The 19,685-nt window shown below is 38.3% G+C and overlaps 1 protein-coding gene across 2 annotated transcripts in view; it reads right to left on the bottom strand.

Annotated features, from left to right (window-relative positions):
- Window positions 1-19,685, bottom strand: part of AR (androgen receptor) — a 168,858-nt gene that overhangs the window by 47,025 nt on the left and 102,148 nt on the right. The window lies entirely within an intron of this gene.

Genomic DNA, 19,685 nt, shown 5'->3' with positions numbered 1-19,685 from the left:
TTGATAAGTCTTTTTTAAAATGCACATTGATATGACAGCTGTCACATACAATCTAACAAAATTGTTTCAAATGAAGTTAAAGACAACTAAGTGCTACTAGAGCCATCTTATGGGAAAAACTGAACGAACCTTTTTGTCAACCCAATACTTCAGTTCCCCAACAAAACTCTCACTGAAAATGTTGAAATCAACTGAATTACAAACAAAAATAATGGTCACTGACAAAATGAGAAGTCTCTCATTAATCTTAAAATTCCTCTATAATGCAGGACCCAAGAAAAATGAATACATTATTCCTTTCCATTTGTGATTTGGAAAGTCAGAAGAACTCACATGTACATGTTGCTAGGTTTTCCTTAATGAAAAACAAACCAAAACCAAACAACAATTACAAAACAAACAAAAAAAACCCCACCCTGGCCAACTTGAGGAACATGATCTGACAAACGACTCTAACTTTCTGTTCTTTTTTCACTGTCCCAGGGTTCCCTAAGTATCTGAGCATCTTTGCATTTTGGAGTACATTTTCAGCACCAAGGGCACCAGAGATATTCCTGGGAAACGCGGGAGTCATCTTTGGCTCCAAAACATGTAAAATGTTGATAATTCTTAATAATCTAGGGCAAGGAGACTTACAAAATTCCAGTGATGAAAGACGCTCACACTAAAACATCAGGAATCTAAAATTATTTTCAACTAATGACAGGTAGAGCTGATGTTATTCAGGTTTAGCTGTTCTCACATTGAGTGTAACCCTTCTCTGTTCCCTAAACACTCAACAGTAGGAATCAGTTCATATGTATTCAGCATCTTCCTAAATCATAAACATTTGTATCAACTCTACCTTGCATTTGTTGGTAGCTTTACAACTTACAGATAGTATTCCCATGCATTATCTTGTTTGAACCTCACAGCAATATATGAGCTATTCAGGGAAGTTATTATTATCATTTTACAAATGATGAAACTGAAGCTGAGAATGGTTAACAGAATTGCCCAAGCTCATACAGTTAAGTAAGAGATTAAATCTTTGCCACACAGGGTATTCTCTTATTCCTATTATTTCTTCCATAGTTTTTCAAACTCCAACAAAAATTCTAAATTATAGTCACTCTGCTGTGTTCCGGAAGGCATGAAAACCATTGTACCCATTCCATGAAGAGATATATAAAAATGTTAAAACCTAGACTTCTTGGAGATCAGTTATATGGGAAAGTTCATTTAGGTGGAACATTTCATTTACCTGACAATACTGGAAAAATAAAGGGTTAGAAATGGAGCATAATATTCATTGTGCCATTCAGTGAAAAATGACTATACACCTACTAAATACCAGAATCTATACTAAACACATGCCCATGTAACAGATAAAATATTAAGATAAATCTAGGCAGAATTAATTAATTGAATATCTATTAAATTCAATATTAATTAATTGAATGTCTATTAAATATTTACTCTATGCCAAGCAGTGTTCTAGATGCTAGGGATATATCAATGAACAAATAATCACAAGTTCCTATCTTGACTAACATCCATTTTAATGTGTGTGGGGAAGTGAAAGAGGGAAGGAAGCAGAAAATAAACAATACACATAATAAATTAGGAAATTAAATTGTATGTTAGAAAGCAACAAGTACTATGTACAAAAAGCATGGTAAGGGGAATGGGGAGTGCTGAGTGAAAATGATTTTAACTTGAGTGGTGAAGGCAGGTTTCTTTGAGGTGACACTTGTCCAAAACTTGAAGGAAGTGAGAAAGTGTGCCACACAATTATCTCAGGGAAGAGCATTAATGGCCGAGGGAGCAGTTGATGTAGGTCCCTAATGTGGGAGAATACTTATCATGTTTGAGAATTGGCAAAGAAGGCAGTGCAGCTACAGTGGGGGAAATGTGGTAAACGGGGTCTGAGAGGCAACAGCAGAAGAGATCATTTGTGATCTTATAGGTCATTAACTTATAGGTCAAATACTCTTATAATAAGTGAGATGGGGATACACTGGAGAATTCTGAGTAGAGGGGAAACATGGTCTGGCTTATGTGTTTATATCACATGCAAAAAAACATCTTTCTTCTTGCTTGTCAAACGAAAAACAACATTGGGATAAGTGACCTCAGGAACAGCAGAAGGATCCTGAAAATCCAATTAACTTTCAGGGTCTTTTTTCTCCTGGACACTGTAGATATTCACTTTTTTAAAGGTTGAGGAGTGCTCGATCAAAACACTTTAGACTGGGGTAATGTCAGAGTAAATGATGAAGTGAGGAACTCCTAAAATTCTCTCCTCCATTAAATAAATTAGAAAACTGGCCAAAAGGTGGTCAGAATAAACATTTTCAGAACTCTAGAAATTAACCAAATGCTTGTAGCAATCTGAGGAGGATTTATTCAAAGCTTTATGACATTTAAACTTGCCCTATTGCCCATCATCCCCTCCCAGCTCCATAGTAACCATGAAAACCAACAGTCTGCAATGATGGTGAAAACTAGCAGCCTGGTAATCACTGGAGGAGGCGGAATGGGGCTGGGACTCCTTTAAAGCCCCCCTTTCAGAGAACTGTCGTTATTTGACCGTCTGGGGGTTCCCTGAAAGACTCCATTTTCAAGGCTATGTTTATTTAACCTGACTCAGAGTTTGCCCAGTGTGAATAGCTTTTTCCCTGGGGGAGTTTGTAGAAAATAAGGAGAGACAAATGTTGAACATCAAGGCTGGCTGAGTTGGTGGTAACAATTGTGGCAAACAATTAGCTAACCAAAAAGCTTAAAAAAGAGGTGGAGAAATGAGATGTCCAATGGAGGCTTTGAAAAGCTCCAACATATTCCCAGGCATCTAGAATTAGTTTGTTTGTTTTTTTAAGTCACTAAACAAGTAAATAACTAAAAGAAGAACAAACAGCAGCAACAGAAAACCATGAGGTTTAACAGGTGTAAATCCTGCCTAAGTAATTAAGTGTAATTGGATTAAACACTGCTATTAAAAGACAGAGATTTGAGGAATGAATTGGAAAAAAACCACGAGATACAACTATATTCTGTCTACAAGAGACACCTTAGATTCAGAGACAAACTCTTTGAAAGTAAAAGAATGGAAAAAGATATTCCACGCAAAGAGCAGCCAGAGGAGAGCTGGAGTGGGTATATTATTATCAGACGAAATAGGCATCAAGACAAAAACTGTGACTAGAGACAAAGATGGACATGTTATAATGGTAAAAAGTTGAATCCATTAGGAAGACATACAATTATAAATATATGCATCTAATAACAGAGCCCAAAAAACATAAAGTAAAAACTGGTAGAATAGGTGATTAAACAATAATAGAAATTTAAAGACCCTACTTTCAATAAAGGATAAAACAAGTAAGCAGAAGATAAGAAAAGGGAAATCATGAACAACACTATAAAAATTAGACTTAACAAACATCTATAGAATGCTCCACCCCCAAAACACCATAATGCACATTCTTAAGTGCACATGGAACATCCTCCAGGAGAGAACCTACTTAAGGCCATGAAACAAGTCTCAATAAGTCTAAATGGACTGTACAAAGGATGTTCTCTTATCAAAACAGAATGAAATTAGCAACCAGAAAGTTTGAGAAATTCACAAATATGTGAAAGTTAAACAATGCAGCCTAAATAATCAATTGTTCAAAGAAGAAATCACAAGGGAAATAAGAAAATACCTTCAGATAAATTGAAATGAAAAGACAACATGCCAAAACTTTTGGAATTCAATAAAAGCAGTGCTTAGAAGGAAATTTATAGTTCTAACTGCTTACATTTACATTATTTACAGCTATTGAGAAAGATCTCAAATAAGTAACATAACCTTCTATCTTAAGACACTAGAAAAATGAGAGTAAACTAAAAAAGAAGAAAGCAGAAGGAGAAATAATTTAAAAAATAGGACATAAATAAGTGAAATAGACAATAGAAAATAAAAGAGAAAATGAACAAAACCAAATCTTGGTTCTTTGGAAAGATCAACAAACTGACAACCTGTTAACAGATTGACCAAGAGAAAAAAAAAAAAAAAAGGACCCAAATTATGAAAATCAGGAATGAAAGAAGAGATAATACTACTGAAATAAAGATTATTTATTGCATCATCTTTACTGAATGAAATCTTACAGAAATAAAAAAGATTATTTAGGAATACTACAAACAATTATATACCAACAAATTGAGTAACACAGATGAAATGAAAATTACTAGAAAGATACAAACTACCATAACTGACTCAAAAATAAATATAAATTCAGAATAGACCTATAACAAATAAAGATACTGAATTAGTAATAAGACTAATTATAGTAATAAAAATAATAATTTCCCACAAAGAAAAGCCCAGGGACTCATGGCTTTATTACTGAATTCTACCAAACGTTTAAAGAACTAATACCAATTCTTCACAAATACTTCCGAAAAAGAAAAAGATGAGGGACACTTTCCAATTGATTTTATGAAGGTATTATTACCCTGGTAACAAAACAAGACAAAGATAGTACAAGAAGAAAACTACAGATCCATTTTCTTATGAATATCGAGGTAATATCTGAACAAAATACTAGCAAACCAAAAAGCAATATATAAAAAGTATTGTTCCCCATAACCAAGTGAAATTCACCCCAGAATGTAAGGTTGGTCCAACAAACAAAAATCAATCAATGCAGTATAACATTTTAACAGAATTAAAGACAAAAACCACATGTGATCTGAATAGACACAGAAAAAGCATTTGATAAAAATACTTCAACAAACCAGGACTAGAAGGAAACTTTCTCAATTTGATAATGGGTATCTATGAAAAACCCACAGCTAACACCATACTTAATGGTGAAAGACTGAAAGCTTTCTGCCTAAGATTGGGAACAAGACAAGGATGTCTGCTCTCACCACTTCTATTCAACATTGTACTGGATGTTCTAGCCAGGGCAATTAGACAAGAAAAAGAAATAAAAGGCATACAGATTGGAAAAGAAGATGGAAAACTATCTCTATTCACAGATTGCATTATCTTATATGAAGAAAATTCTAAAAAATATGCAAAATAACTATTAGAGTTAATAAATGAATTCAGCAAGGATGCAGTATAATAGATCAATATACACATATTAATTGCATTTCTAGACTAGCAATGAGTAATCCAAAGTAAAATTAAGAAAACAACTCCATTTACAAAAGTGTCAAAAAGAATAAAGTATTTAGGAATAAATTTAACAAAAGAACTGTGAATCTTGTACATTGAAGACAACAAAACATAACTGAAAGAAATTAAAGAACAACTAAATAAATGGAAAGACATCTTGTGTTCATGAATTTGAAGACTTAATATTGTTAACATGACAAAACTCCCCACATTGATCTACAGATGCAGTGTAATCTCTATCAAAAACCCAACTGTCATTTTTTCTGAAATTGATGATGTTTTTCAAAAATTTATATGAAAATGCAAGTGTCCTAGAATAGCCAAAATCATCTTGAAAATGAAGGATAAGTTTGGAGGACTCACAGTTCCCAATTTTAAACCTTATTAGGAAGCTACAGTCATCAAGATGGTGTGCTGGTTTCATAAGAAAAGATATATAGTTCAGGGGAATAGAACTGAGAGTTCAGATATAAGCTCATATATTTATGATTAATAGTTTTTCAACAAGGATACTAAGATGACTCTATTAAGAAAGAATACTCTTTTCAACAAATAATGCTGGGACAGCAAGATATCTACATGCAAAAGAATGAAGCTGGACTCTCACCTCACATCATATAAAATAAAAATCAACTCCAAATGGATCACAGACCCGAATGTAACAGTTAAAACTACAAAATTCTCTGAAGAAAGCATAGGTGTAAATGTTTGTGACCTTGGATTAGGCATGAAGTTTTAGACACACACCAAAACACAAGCAATAAGAGGAAAAAATAGATAAAGTGGACTTCATCAAAATTAAAGATTTTGTTCTTTAATAGACACCATCAAAAATGAAAAGACAACTTTACAGAATGGGAGAAAATGTTTGCAAATTACATATCTGATAAAAGACTTGTATCTAGAACTCATAAAGAACACTTACAAGTCCGTAGTAAAAAAGAAATAATCCAGTCAAAACATGGGAAAGGATGTGAATAGTTATTTGTCTATAGAAGATACACAAATGCCCAACAACCACGTGAAAAGATGCATAACATAATTAGCCATTAGCTAAACACTAATCAAAACCACAACAAAATACCACTTCATACCCACTAGGATGGGTATAAGAGTACTACTACTACTACTACTAATGTAACATAATTACACGTTGGCAAGGATGTAGAGAAATTCAAACCCTCATACACTGCTGATGGAAATGTAAAATGGTGGAGTCTCTATAAAAAACAAACAAACAAACAAATAAAAAAACCTTGGTCCCTCAAAAAGTTAAACATAGAGTTACCATATAACCCAGCAATTATTATTCAGTCAGAAAAAATAAAATACTAATACATATTAAAACATGGTTTAACCTTGAAAACATTATGCTAAGTGAAAGGATCCAGATACAAACATCACATATTGTATTGTTCCATTTAGATAAAATGTCCGTTATTGACAAATCCACAGAGACAGAAAGTAAATTAGTAGTTGCCAGGGTCTGAGAGGAGGGGAAATTGGGAGTAAGTATCTTTTTGAGATGATGAAAATGTTCTGGAATTAGACAGTGGTGACGTTTGCATGATTTCTTGAACATATTAAAAACCATGAAATTGCACACTTAAAAAGGGTGAATATTGTGGCACGTGAATTATATCTTTAAAAAAATCCTAGCATGCCTTTTGGTGCCAATAATAGGAGTCAGAAAAGAAAATCAAGACTGCCTTGTAAGTTGTAGCCCAAATGATCTAATTTAAAAGCACGCAGAAGTCTTTAAAGACACTCCAAATCATTGATGAAGGCAGGTCTACTTTTATAAGGTCCTAAAATCAATTTCATACATTTGTAAGCTGTGGTAACATTAGCAAATCCCTTCCTATACATCATCTCACAACATACCCATGAAGTAGAAAGAGCAAATACCATTAACAGCTTTGCAGATGCAGAAGCACAAGTCCAGAGAGCTTCAGTGACTTGCCTAGGGTCACATGCTAGCTTTCTTTTTCCTAGTAGTGGTTTACTCTGCCATGATGCATGCATAAAGTATACTCTTCTCTAAAATAAAATGAACACTTTAACTATTCCCAACTTCTCATCTCATTCATGTCATTATCACCCATGTTCTTGCCTCCAGTGACAGCAAGATTCTATTACCTGCAGTGCCATGGGGTGAAATTTCAAAATAGTCCTTTGAAACTGCAACCCCAGTATTTCAAAATGGAGCCTTGAGAGTGGTTAGATACACACTCAGTCCTCCTGCCCCTGTCTCGGCTTTTCAGTCATTCCTTTGTGTCATTACTGTGTAAAGATATCCAGCAGTGTATGAAAAGTGACAGATCATTATAAAATGAAAGAATAGCTGTCTTTATTAGATTGTGAAGGAGACAAGGAAAAAACTTACTCCTTTTTGTCATTCCTGTGTCTGGCACATAAAAAAATTATCAATTTACATTAGTTGAATGCATGAGTGAATGAATGATTGGTCTCTTAATATTTTGTTGGCCAAGACATCTCCCTGTAACGTGCTTCTTAAGAAAGCAGGCCAGGTCCTAGAAGATCATTAGGGTTTGAAGGTTTCCTAAAAAGAGTAGTTATCTTTCTGGAGTGAAAAGAATCAACAAAGAGATCACTGTAGTTTTTTAATAAATGTTAAGTCTCATTCCTTCCTTCCATAATGGTTATTTGAAATCCTGGTTCCTCTTCAGTCTTAGTGAGTTTGGTGAGGCTGCTCTGTGGAATGCTGGCCTGGAGCCTCTTGGACAATGAATAGAAGGGGTCAAGGGAAGCCAGAGGACAAAGCTCAGTTTGTTGCCACCTCACTGTCAGTCCACCACAGTCACTACTGACCCTGGTAGCTTGGGCATCAAGAGAAAACAAAGAAAAAGACCTTGGAAGCAATTTCTCAAGGTTCCTGTGTTAGCCAGGCAGCAATGCCCATGAGCTCAAAGCAAGCATATTAAAGGCTGAGAGACGGCTCCGTTGGGGAAAACAGATAAAGTTTTGAGGGTGATGAAATTGAAAAAGCCCATGTATTTATAACTTACAACAAATAAATTCATTCCAATAATATCACCGCTCCTCCCCAATTTGTATACAGCAGCTTAGGAACCTGCCCTGCTGCCAAATGCCAGACCAAAGTCATGTCTGATGGGGAATAAAACACTAAGCAATGAAATAAGGGCTTGCTCTTAGAGCAAGTTTTGCTTTTGCCATAAACACTGCAACTTATCTGCACAGGCTTTTAGTAACCGTGCAGGTAAGACCCAAAGCTGAGCTGTAATAGGAAGGCACTCCTCATGCCTCTCTTGTCCATTTTCTGGCTACTGCTCACTTGCAGGAAGACAATAATTATCTCTATAAATAAAATTATCTGCTTAGCCCTATATCTTGCAAAAGTAGTTGGACATATTGTCAATCAATTTGGAGGTTATCTTTGCGATAGACTATTTTTGGAGGAATAAAATTCATTTTTGAGGATCTCTGAAAGGTATTTCAAAGAGGTAATCGTTCTAGTGTGACTGCAGATTGGAGAAGATGTACCTCATGTTAATAAGCTGTGTATATAGAAAACATGCAAATGAAGGAGTAATTTGCATATTAAACTGTTTCTCCTATAGACAACTCTTTGCAGAGGGTTTCCAGGGTGGCCAGAGGCAAGTATTTATATAACATAGGCATGATTGTCCTGAATGATGGTAAAGAGATCCTCTAGAAACTACTACTCATAGGATACTTTGCAATTTACACAGTGTATTCACAAGCATCGTTTCCTTTAGCTTTTTCAACCACTATATTATCTCCATTTTATACGTGAAGAAACTGAGGCTTAGAGAGGTCAAGTGAATTTCCTAAAGGCTAAATCTACCACATCCTAGCTGCTTTAAACATGCCTGAAGCTAATCAGAAGACGGCTTACCTGCAGGCTCTATTCTCTGTACATATTCCCTGGTAATAGTCAGCAAACTTTGGAGTTATATTTCCCAGAACAGTGAGGGTCTCCTTGAAGCAATACACCAATCACATTCTGCTCCAAAGAGGGGTCAGGTTACTCACAGGTGTTCCTAGCAACATGGGTGTCAAATGCTTACAGCATCATAAAAGGGTTTGCTATTAACGAGTGACCTTCCTCTTACTGGATATGTGTGTAAATTTTTGTCATTTCCCTAGGACCCCATAGGAGCATAGTGGATGGGTTAACAAACGAGGAAGAAGGGTTACCAAGTGAAGACTGGGCCACGTTGACATGACTAAAAAAGAGCCACGGGAAGGCATCTAATTCTTATTGTTTAAGAATTCCTTGGTATCCCAGATTAAAGAATAAAGAACTTAGCGTTCTTTATTGTTTAATCTGGGATACCAAGGAATAGAATCCTACTTTTATTTTCTATACTGGATTTCCCATTTGTTCTCCCTTAGTATTTACTAATGTGCATTTTGGTGAATGAGAGGTCATCCCTATTGTGTTCTGGGAACCTAAGGAATGTGCTCTATATTTACACTCAAGGTGAAGAGTGGAAGAGCACTAGGAACCAAAGTAAGAGAAATTGAGTCCCAAGGGGGACAAGAAATTCTGGGAGACAGAACTGGAAAATGCTGTCTGACTTCTTACAGAGCACCTCTGTCCTTAACCCTGCAGGGTTCTATGTTCTATTCTAACTCAGGAGACCTGTTTTTTTTCCCCACATTGAATATACAGTTCTGCAGTAGATCTTGCAGTCTCCACCTGAACAAGAAAGCTTGAGTATCTGAAAGCTACAACCCCCAAACCATGTCAGTGAATTCAACCAATAGGTAAAAACTTCCTTCCAATTCCTCGAATGTGCCTCCCACCCCTAAAGATCTGCCCATCACAGAGGGCAGTGGCAGCTGGCCTCTATCCTGCATCAGTAGTCTTAATCCTGTGAGATGACTGGTGTGCACCTACTTGTATGTGCTGAGTCTGCCATGCTGCCCTGAGTTCTTCTGCCCCTGATAGGTTTCTGATATCCAAATGCATCATGGTTTTCTGATGTCCACAGAAGCTGGCTTGGACTTGGGCATCCCCTTAGGCCTTGACCCCTACAATTCTATCTAAAGTCACTTATTGGTTGCCCAGAACTCAGTCATCTCTCCCTAGTGTAAAGTGATCTCACAAACCCAACACAAACCCACAATTCCAAGTCCTGTTAAGTAGGTGAAACCTGTTCATCTCTCTCCACAACTCCTCCTCTGCTTCCCTCTTCCCCTTCTGTCCTTTCATCCTACTGAATGCTCAATGCCTTAATTTGACCCCTGGCTCCTGAGAGCTTGCCACTTTGATGCTCTATCTATAAAGTTTCCTATTCTAGATAAGCACCTTATGTTCAGAACTTGTCCTGAATCCCTTAACCCTTTCAAAATTTATGAGGCTGGTGTTCCTATCCTCCAGAATCCTGCCAAGAAACATACTGACAACCTATGTCCCAACAGCATTTCTTGATAATGGCTGAATGTATCCCAGGAAGAAGTCTTCCAAAACAGTCCTACATATGGCGAGTTTCAGACCCTGTGACAGATCATGTGTGGCAAGATACTTTCAAACAGAGGCACTTTTCGTAAATTCTTAAATCATAACACTTTATTTTGGCTGTCTATTCAGTCATCTGTCTCCCTCCAATTCCTTGAATGCACCTACCGTTCCTAAAGTTCTGTGCATCACATGCTCTCATCCCCAACCTCTGCTTTTGATCCAGTATTTCCACTGGTGGAAATGGGTCCTAAGGAAATTTTTAAAAGAAAAAGAGTAAAAGTAATGTACATGAATGCAACCTAAGTACGTGTAAACAATCTAAAAATCCAACAACAGAGGCCTGAGGGGAAATAAGACTATAATTATGTATGACTGAGGGCAAGACCTAAAAGAAATGAAGACACATTTTAGTCATTGTTATATTAAGGTAGTGGGCTTTATTAAAAGCTAATAGTAGAACGTGTAAATCTCCAGATAAGTTATGTAATTTCACATGCTTAAGATTGAAGGGTAAGGCCCACTAGGCACCAATATAATCCAGAAGAGAATTCCAATGAATTTAAAATAAAATCATGGTTTCAGCAAAGTGAATCTTCCACTAAGGAGCTCAGTCTAGTAGAGGAAAAAAGATGTGTAAGTACATCACTGAAAGATAAAGCAGGGAGTGGTAAGAACCACAAGAGAGGCACCCATGAAGTGCTGTGGGAGTACGGGAGAGGGTAGAATGACTTTTGATGGGGTGGAGTCTTCATGGAGGAGTGGGCACTTGAGTGAGGCCTTGAAGGAAGGTGGGACTTAAAAAGCATTTGAGGTAGAGGGATGTAGCCTGAGTAAAGGTGAGGAAGGGGAAAGTGTGGGCATGCGATGGGATAAAGGGATAGTTTAATAGTATAGTCTGATAGTATTTCATCATCCTTCCATGGGAAATAATACTGATCATCCATTTTAGGGATAGAATGAAAAATGGAAAATAACTGAGCAAGCCTGAATAAAATTAGATAACACTGTTTTTTATTTGGGGGGGTTTGATTTAAATCAATCAGTTTCTCTATTATTCTTAGTAACATTGCTTCTTTTGGCCTTTGATTTAAACCAATCATTTGCTGCACAATCTCTGTCCCATTTTGCACTTATCTCTCTTATGACACTTCTCACAGCAGTATATAATTTTTGTTTCCACATTGATATCCCCCAATAAACTTTGAGATCTTTGCAAGAAGGACTGTGTATCATTCATCACTGAGTTTGCAGCACCAAGCAGAAGGCCTGGAATATATTAGCCTCACTGTGCACTTATTGGTTTGCTCCCTCTGGACTGAGAGTGTGTTTTACTCATCTCTCTCTCCCTAGCACTTAGCACAGCCCTGGCATATAAGATGCTGAATGTTTGTTGAACTGAGATGAATTAGTTCCCTTCCTGTTCCCTTAGTCCTTGAGCCTCAGTTTCCCCATATGTAAAATAAGGGTAGTAACAGTATCTACTATCTCATAACATTGTTGTGAAGATTAAGTAAGCACTTAGTGTAGCGTCTAACACAGAAAATGTTCAGTAAATATTAGCTGCTATAACTATCATCATCATTATTATCATTACTATTATTATTATTTTTAATTTATTTTTTTGGCTGTGTTGGGTCTTCGTTTCTGTGCGAGGGCTTTCTCCAGTTGCGGCAAGCGGGGGCCACTCTTCATCGCGGTGCGCGGGTCTCTCACTATCGCGGCCTCTCTTGTTGCGGAGCACAGGCTCCAGACGCGCAGGCTCAGTAGTTGTGGCTCACGGGCCTAGTTGCTCCGCGGCATGTGGGATCTTCCCAGACCAGGGCTCGAACCCATGTCCCCTGCATTGGCAGGCAGATTCTCAACCACTGCGCCACCGGGAAAGCCCCATCATTATTTTTTGTTGTTGTTGATAAAGCTTCCAGACCTGCTCATGGGAACAGTTCCCTCAAACTGAGCCAGCCTTGGTCAGGGTTGTCCTTGGGTATGAGAAGCTATGCCTGTAGATTTTTCTCTCCCTTGTCTCATCACACTGCTTCTGCTGAACTTAAATACCCTGTGTAGTGTAAAACTGTAGCTGACCTTAGAGGGCACGTCCACCAGACTAGAAGCTCCCTGAGGACAGGGCCATCTCATACTCATGTCTGGGCCCACATAGGGCCTCATACAATACATGTGTGTTAAAAAAATGAATGACTGAAAGCTACTCACCTCCAGCTCTTCTTCCCTGACACTAGACTATATGAATACAAATGCCTATAATCCAGAGTTCCCTCTAACCAAGGGACAGGTCCCAGGGAGCCCTGTGTTGTCTACCTTTGTGCTACCCCTCATAGCTCTAGCTAATTCCTTTTAGGTCTTTGGTAATTGGGAATGAATACATCTGCAAAGCTGCAAAACTATTACAGTCTGAATTATATCTGAAATATGTCACATGTCTAAAAATAATTACTATCAAACTATCCATGTAAATAGCAACAGGTGAGTTATTTAATTCATACTTGCATTTCTACAGTGAAATCATGGGACCCCTGGAAACATGCTGAAATTTGACGTGGAGCTGATTTCTCATTCACACGTTAAGAGGCATTGTCGAGAGTGTTTGGTTCACTTTTTTTGAAAGTCTGGCACTATGTAAGAAAACTTCTAGTTGCCTTATCTCACGTAATCCTTAGAATTTCTCTGGTGGTCATCATTATCCCAGTTTTAAAAGTGAGAAAACTAAGGCTCACGGAGGACATGTCATTTTCCCAAGATCACAGAGTCAACAAATGTTGGACTCAAATCAAGTCTTTTACCCCTATATCAATAGGGTTTCTGAGTAGAGAACATTTCAATATTTTTGTAGGGCTCACTACGTAGGTGAGAAATCATTCCACATCTCCAAACCCCTTTCTATTGTTTTCTGCATCATCTCTCCTCCCATGGAAGCAAAATCTGAACCTAAACTTGCTAGCTAGTCTTCATGAAATTGCAAAAGAGACAAGAAAATCTCTTTCCGAGTGACATGGGTTACAGAGGAGTTTCTGGGGAGCCATGGAAGCTATAGAGGTGGGGTGGCAGAAGAGGTGTGGTAGGACAGTGGGAAGTAGGAGGCCTTTAATCATAAGCAACACATATGAAGGATCCTGTCTCTATTCTGAAGCTGAGCAGAGCTAAGGGACCTCAAGGACTGGATACCCACTTACTGATGGGCCCAGGGGGCCTTAGGCAAGGTGCTAACCTCCTTTCCCCATTTAGGGTTTTGGACAAGATCTGAAGGTGATTCAGTTAGGACTTAGAGATAAGTAGTATGTTACATGCTGGTTTGGGTTGGCTGTATTTTTGGGGTTTTTTAAAATTTCCTTTATTTTATTAAATTAATTAATTAATTTTATTTATTTATTTTTTTAACATCTTTATTGGAGTATAATTGCTTTACAATGGTGTGTTAGTTTCTGCTTTATAACAAAATGAATCAGTTATACATACACTTATGTTTCCATATCTCTTTGCTCTTGCATCTTCCTCCCTCCCACCCTCCCTATCCCACCCCTCTAGGTGGTCACAAAGCACTGAGCTGATCTCCCTGTGCTATGCGGCTGCTTACCACTAGCTATCTATTTTACTTTTAGTAGTGTATATATGTCCATGCCACTCTCTCACTTTGTCACAGCTTACCCTTCCCCCTCCCCATATCCTCATGTCCATTCTCTAGTAGGTCTGTGTCTTTATTCCCGTCTTGCCACTAGGTTCTTCATGACCGTTTTTTTTTTTCCCTTAGATTCCATATATATGTGTTAGCATACTGTATTTGTTTTTCTCTTTCTGACTTACTTCACTCTGTATGACAGACTCTAACACCATCCACCTCACTACAAATAACTCAATTTCGTTTCTTTTTATGGCTGAGTAATATTCCACTGTATATGTGTGCCACATCTTCTTTATCCATTCATCTGATGATGGACACTTAGGTTGTTTCCATGTCCTGGCTATTGTAAATAGAGCTGCAATGAACATTGTGGTACATGACTTTTTTTGAATTATGGTTTTCTCAGGGTATATGCCCAGTAGTGGGATTGCTGGGTCGTATGGTAGTTCTATTTTTAGTTTTTTAAGGAACCTTGTTGGCTGGTTTTTAAAAGGATCAAAATTGAAGAGCGGGCGTGGATGGAGGGATATAAAGCCAATCTATGGGAGGCAGAATGAATGACGGTACATCACCAGTTTCATTTTATACACAGTGAAGTCATAGGCCATACCAAGGCATTATCCGATTTTTTGAAATAAATGCCCCTCCCTCACAAATAATAAACAAAACAATAACACTACAACCAGACTACATTCTTCCAAGGGGTCCAAAGCACTAAGAATGTAGGAGACAGCACTCTAGATAAAATACAGTCCAGCTTGGTTTTAAAAAATATCCATCCGGCTTCAGGAAAAGAAGCCTTAAAATTTTATTTACACAGGTGCTGGCTCAGGTTTCTATTGAATCTGGCCCCAACATACTTTTAAGACACACCTCTGGCTGGATGAGGGAAACCAATGGCTGAAGAATGTGGAAGATAATTTATGACCTCTCTTAGCTTTTCTCCTGACCTGTGGCTATGGATCTGAATTTACCAGGGAGGTCAGACAAATTTTGTTGCAGACAAAGATACACAGAGAGCTCTGACACTTTCGAGTCCAAAGCCCAAAACTCAAGAGAGGCGATGAACACATGCTTGCTGGGCTTTCTGGGGAATGCTACTCATAGTGCCCTGGGAGGCCAAGAGGAAAGAGGAAGAGATTGACCTTTGCTATGTTCTTATACAAATGCTACTGGACCTTCGGATCACCAATTAAGTAACACTGAAGATAAGTGGTTGTTTGAGAACCTTACACCAACCCAAAGCCTTCTTTACCAGAGAACTACCATAAATACTATCTGCCATCTCTCCTTTCTGCTACCCAGGGGACACCATAAGTGTATGTGTGCCAATGACCAAGGCTTCACTCCAGTAGAAGGAACCAAAACTTATTGGGCACTGGAGCTGTGTTACATATCATTTAGTTCTTACAATAACCTTGTGACCTATTACTATCTTCACAGAGGCACAAAGAAGTTAAGTGACTTGCTAAAGGCTGCATATCTATTAAGTCTTGGAGTTAAGGATTGGGTTCAGGTCTATTTTCCAAGGCTGATGCATATAAAGTGAACCACTGGCCAATAGAAACATCTGGAGTATCTATAAAATTTTAGAGATTTATTGTTAAAGATTTAGGTTGCTATAGATTTATTGCTAAAATATTCAAGATCATTTAGTTCAACGCTTTTATTATTTAGATGGAGATTTGAAGTGAAAAGAAGGAATGAGACATGCCTAAGGCCACATAGTAAGTCAATGGCAGAACCAGAGCCCCATTTGGTGCTCTTGCACTGCATCTTATTCCACTACCTAGATAGCAGTGTGCTTCCAAAAAGCCCAGAGAGTAGAGTAGGACAGCGATGTACAGCTCAGCATCGGGGTGGGGGGTGCAGGCATAAAAGGCTAACTGAAGGCTGGTCAAGGGACCTGCTGCATCTGATGAGGTTCCCCTCAACCACTTCTGCACTCCAAAATGTTCCTAAAACAAGCATCCAACTTTCACACAGCCCTGTCTTTGGTCAGTCTGTTCCTGAAGTCCTGTCTTCCTGAAGTTCACTTCCTACCTTTTGTACTTGGCAAACTATTACTCATCCCTTCAGACCTAAATCAACCCTTAACTCCTCTTTGAAGCTTTCTTAAACATTCCAGGTAAAATAACTCATTCTCTTATTCTGTCTGCTCAGTGGATTGTGTACTTACTTCTAGTACAGCACTTATCTTACTCTATTATGTTGGAAACTCTGTGTCATATTCACTCCACAGCCACTAACAAGTTATATGACTTTGGGCAAGTCACTTTAACTTTTCTGTGCCTCAGTTCCCTCATTTGCAAATAGGGCTAATGATAATACCTACATCATAGGGTTATTGTGGGGATCGAATGAGAAAATGTCTACAAAGCAACTAATACATACTGAGTGTTCAATGACTAGTTTTTGTTGTTATCTCTTATCCCAGTGCCTGGTATAGGTCTAGTGTACACAATAAGTAAGCATTGACTGTTTGTTGAATAAATGGATGTTATCTGGGGAAAGTGCCAGTCATCAAATAGCAATTTTAGATATCCCTGCAGTCAAGTTAAAGGTTTATTATGCTGCCTCACACAATTCTTGGAGGTTCCAAGGCAACAATCTCTGAAGCTCTGCTGATCAGCTGTGAGGCTGGAGAACCCCTCAGACAAGAAACAAGAAATGGCTGGGAGACCCTCATTTCTGCCGTTTATATGTTCTATGAACCTGGAAAAGTCACTTCCTCTCTCTGGGCTTCAGTTTCCTCATCTATAAAATGGCTTGGTCAAATTTTTAGATTTCTGAGTTCTCTTCCTTCAAATTTTAACAGGTTAGCATTTAAAGATCCTGTGATTCCAAGTACTGCAAATCTTTTAAGTCTTTTCATTAAATAACTCATGGCTGAGTCAACTGCCCAGAAAGTGAAAGAACTTGCGAACATGGGACTATAGAAATGTGGTTATCTAACTTATGGACCTGTAAGAGGCTCACAGTCTCCAGGTCCCATATCCAAGTACCACAGTGAAATCATGGTCCATCTACACTATGAGGTGAACCAGGAGAGGAAGGACAATTAAAAATTTAAAACCCTGATAAAAGAGAAGAAGATTTTGCCTCAATTTTTAGCTCTGTCCTGAAAGACAATATTTTCTGGTTTATGACATCAAAGAGGAGGGGAATGGAGTTCTCTTGCTCCTGGCCCCATGGAAAACATTCTGTGGCACACTTCTCTGAGAAGGCTCAAAGCAAAGAGTCCAGGAACCATGATTCTACCATTTGTATCCATACACCCTGTCTCTGAGTTCTTCCCTTAGCTTGGTAGTGAGGAGTAAAATTCTCATGTGCACAGGTGTTAAATCATGCTTCCTGTTCTGTGGTTGTGTGATGAGAGTGAATTAAGAGCTATCAAGCCTGGTTTCATCAGAATCAGAACTTTCCCTCTGAAGAGTAGGAGTTGGCAGAAGGACTATTACTCACATGTCCCTGGCCTTACCTAATGAAGAGTTTTAAGTATTTGGAGCTCTTTTAAGTATTTGGAGCTTTTTTAGGAAGAAAGCTCCCTGTGATATTGGTGCTACTCATTGGCTCCTTGGTTTCTCCCCACAGTACTTAAGTCTTTCATAAATTCTTTCATTTCTGACTCTATTGTTCCTCTTCACTGTTGTCTTTCTTGTTTGCCTAGGCATTGCACTTTCTTCCTGCTTTAGGTTAGTATGCTTATATATTTGAGGGGTAGCTGTGCTGTAAGAGAGTGACTGCTAGCATTGGACCCAGAAGGCCTGGGTTTAAATCCAGATAGTCCACTTACTACCTGTTGATTAACTGACAAAACCTCAGTTTGCTTACATGGAAAACAAGGAGGATGACCTCTTCCTCTGTTCTAGGTGGTTGGGAAGTTCAATGGAAATTGGATATGAGAGTTCTTGATCCACTGAAGAAATTTAAAGGTGTCCAGGGTTATGATCGCTAAGTTCCTTCAGGCAGGCTCTGTATCTTGAGTATGTGAGCCTAGTATCTCATGTGTAGTAAGCACCCAGCAAATGTGTACTGACTGAATGCATGAGTAGATTACCACCAGGCCTGTTCTTATGAAGTACTCAGTAAAATATAGGCACCAGTCTAGCCAGAAGCTGTGGTGATTTCAGTGGGATGTATCAGGAGTCACAACATGGGCTGGAAGCAAAAGGACTGAGAATTCTAATCTCTTTGCTCCCTTTATAAAGAATCATTCACCTCCAAATCCCAGTTTCCTTCTTTGGATAGGAGGAAGTTTCCTTTTCTTTGCTCTCTTCTGGCAGGTAAAAAGATTACCTGCCTCCTTGGAATGCTGAGGGCAGTTACCTAGCCATGAAGAGAAGGAGCGTGAACACCTGAAAAATAGGTTCCAGAAGTATGCACACATGACTATTATAACTGAAGAGATTGTTTTTTGAAATAACGGCTTCTCCCAGAATTCAGTTATGATGAGGGACAGTGTGTTTCTTGCCATGGGACTAGACTAGAGATCAGAGAAGTAAGAAATAACTCCTACCTCTGAAGAAAAAGGGGGTCTAACACCCTTGCAAGAGTAACCAACTGCTAAAATCTACCACCCAGAGTTTCACAATTATCAAGAGATTCTGTGAGGGATTAAAAAAGCTTCTGGCTGCAGTATATGGACGGGCTTTAAAAATATAACACACTGGGGAATAATAAGGCAAGGTGGAGTGAGACAATGGACTCAGAAGATCTTGCAAGTGACACAGAAATTTCATGTTAATCATTGTTTCATAAAATGCACATGCTATAAATAAGCAGCCACAGGGCACTATAGACCAGCAATGGCAAATTCTTGACATGGCTCCCAAACTGGGCTCTAATAAGAGACTTGGGTGGGCATCAACTGGAATGAGTTACAGAGCTAAATTACTTATTCTGCAGGCCTATGGTCTAGTCTTGTGATGAGGAGGACCAGAATTAAGCCAGCAAATGTGTAAAGACAAAGAATCATGGGGAAATATATGGTAGATTCATAACTCAACTGGCCACCTGGGCCTTACTTTCTATGAGACAGAGAGTTTTTCCATAACGCTTAGTACCAGATAGTCCCCAAAGCCCTTCCTCTTTATCATCTGGGGTATATGTGGCATCCATCAAAACTCATTCATATATATTTTATAGTTATCCACATGGTTACAGTACAAAAGTCTAAAAAGAAAATGTGTAGAATATTTTCAACTTCTCCTCTGGGTATTGCAAGGGTGAGTGATCAACAAGATCATCAGAACAAAAGTATCCTCTTGTAGCATTCCTAGATTTGTTTATTTTTCTCCTGTTTAGTGAAAAAAGCTCAGGACCTAGATGCCACCAGACCAGGCATTCTAGGCAAGCAAGGGGAACAAACTTTGACTGGCCAACTCAGAAGAATGTTTAAAATTAGATAATCTAGAGAGTTGTTAAGA

The sequence above is a fragment of the Eubalaena glacialis genome, chromosome X, assembly GCF_028564815.1.
Source record: "Eubalaena glacialis isolate mEubGla1 chromosome X, mEubGla1.1.hap2.+ XY, whole genome shotgun sequence".
Taxonomy (NCBI): Eukaryota; Metazoa; Chordata; class Mammalia; order Artiodactyla; family Balaenidae; genus Eubalaena; species Eubalaena glacialis.
This window is presented reverse-complemented; position numbering and strand designations above follow the sequence as displayed.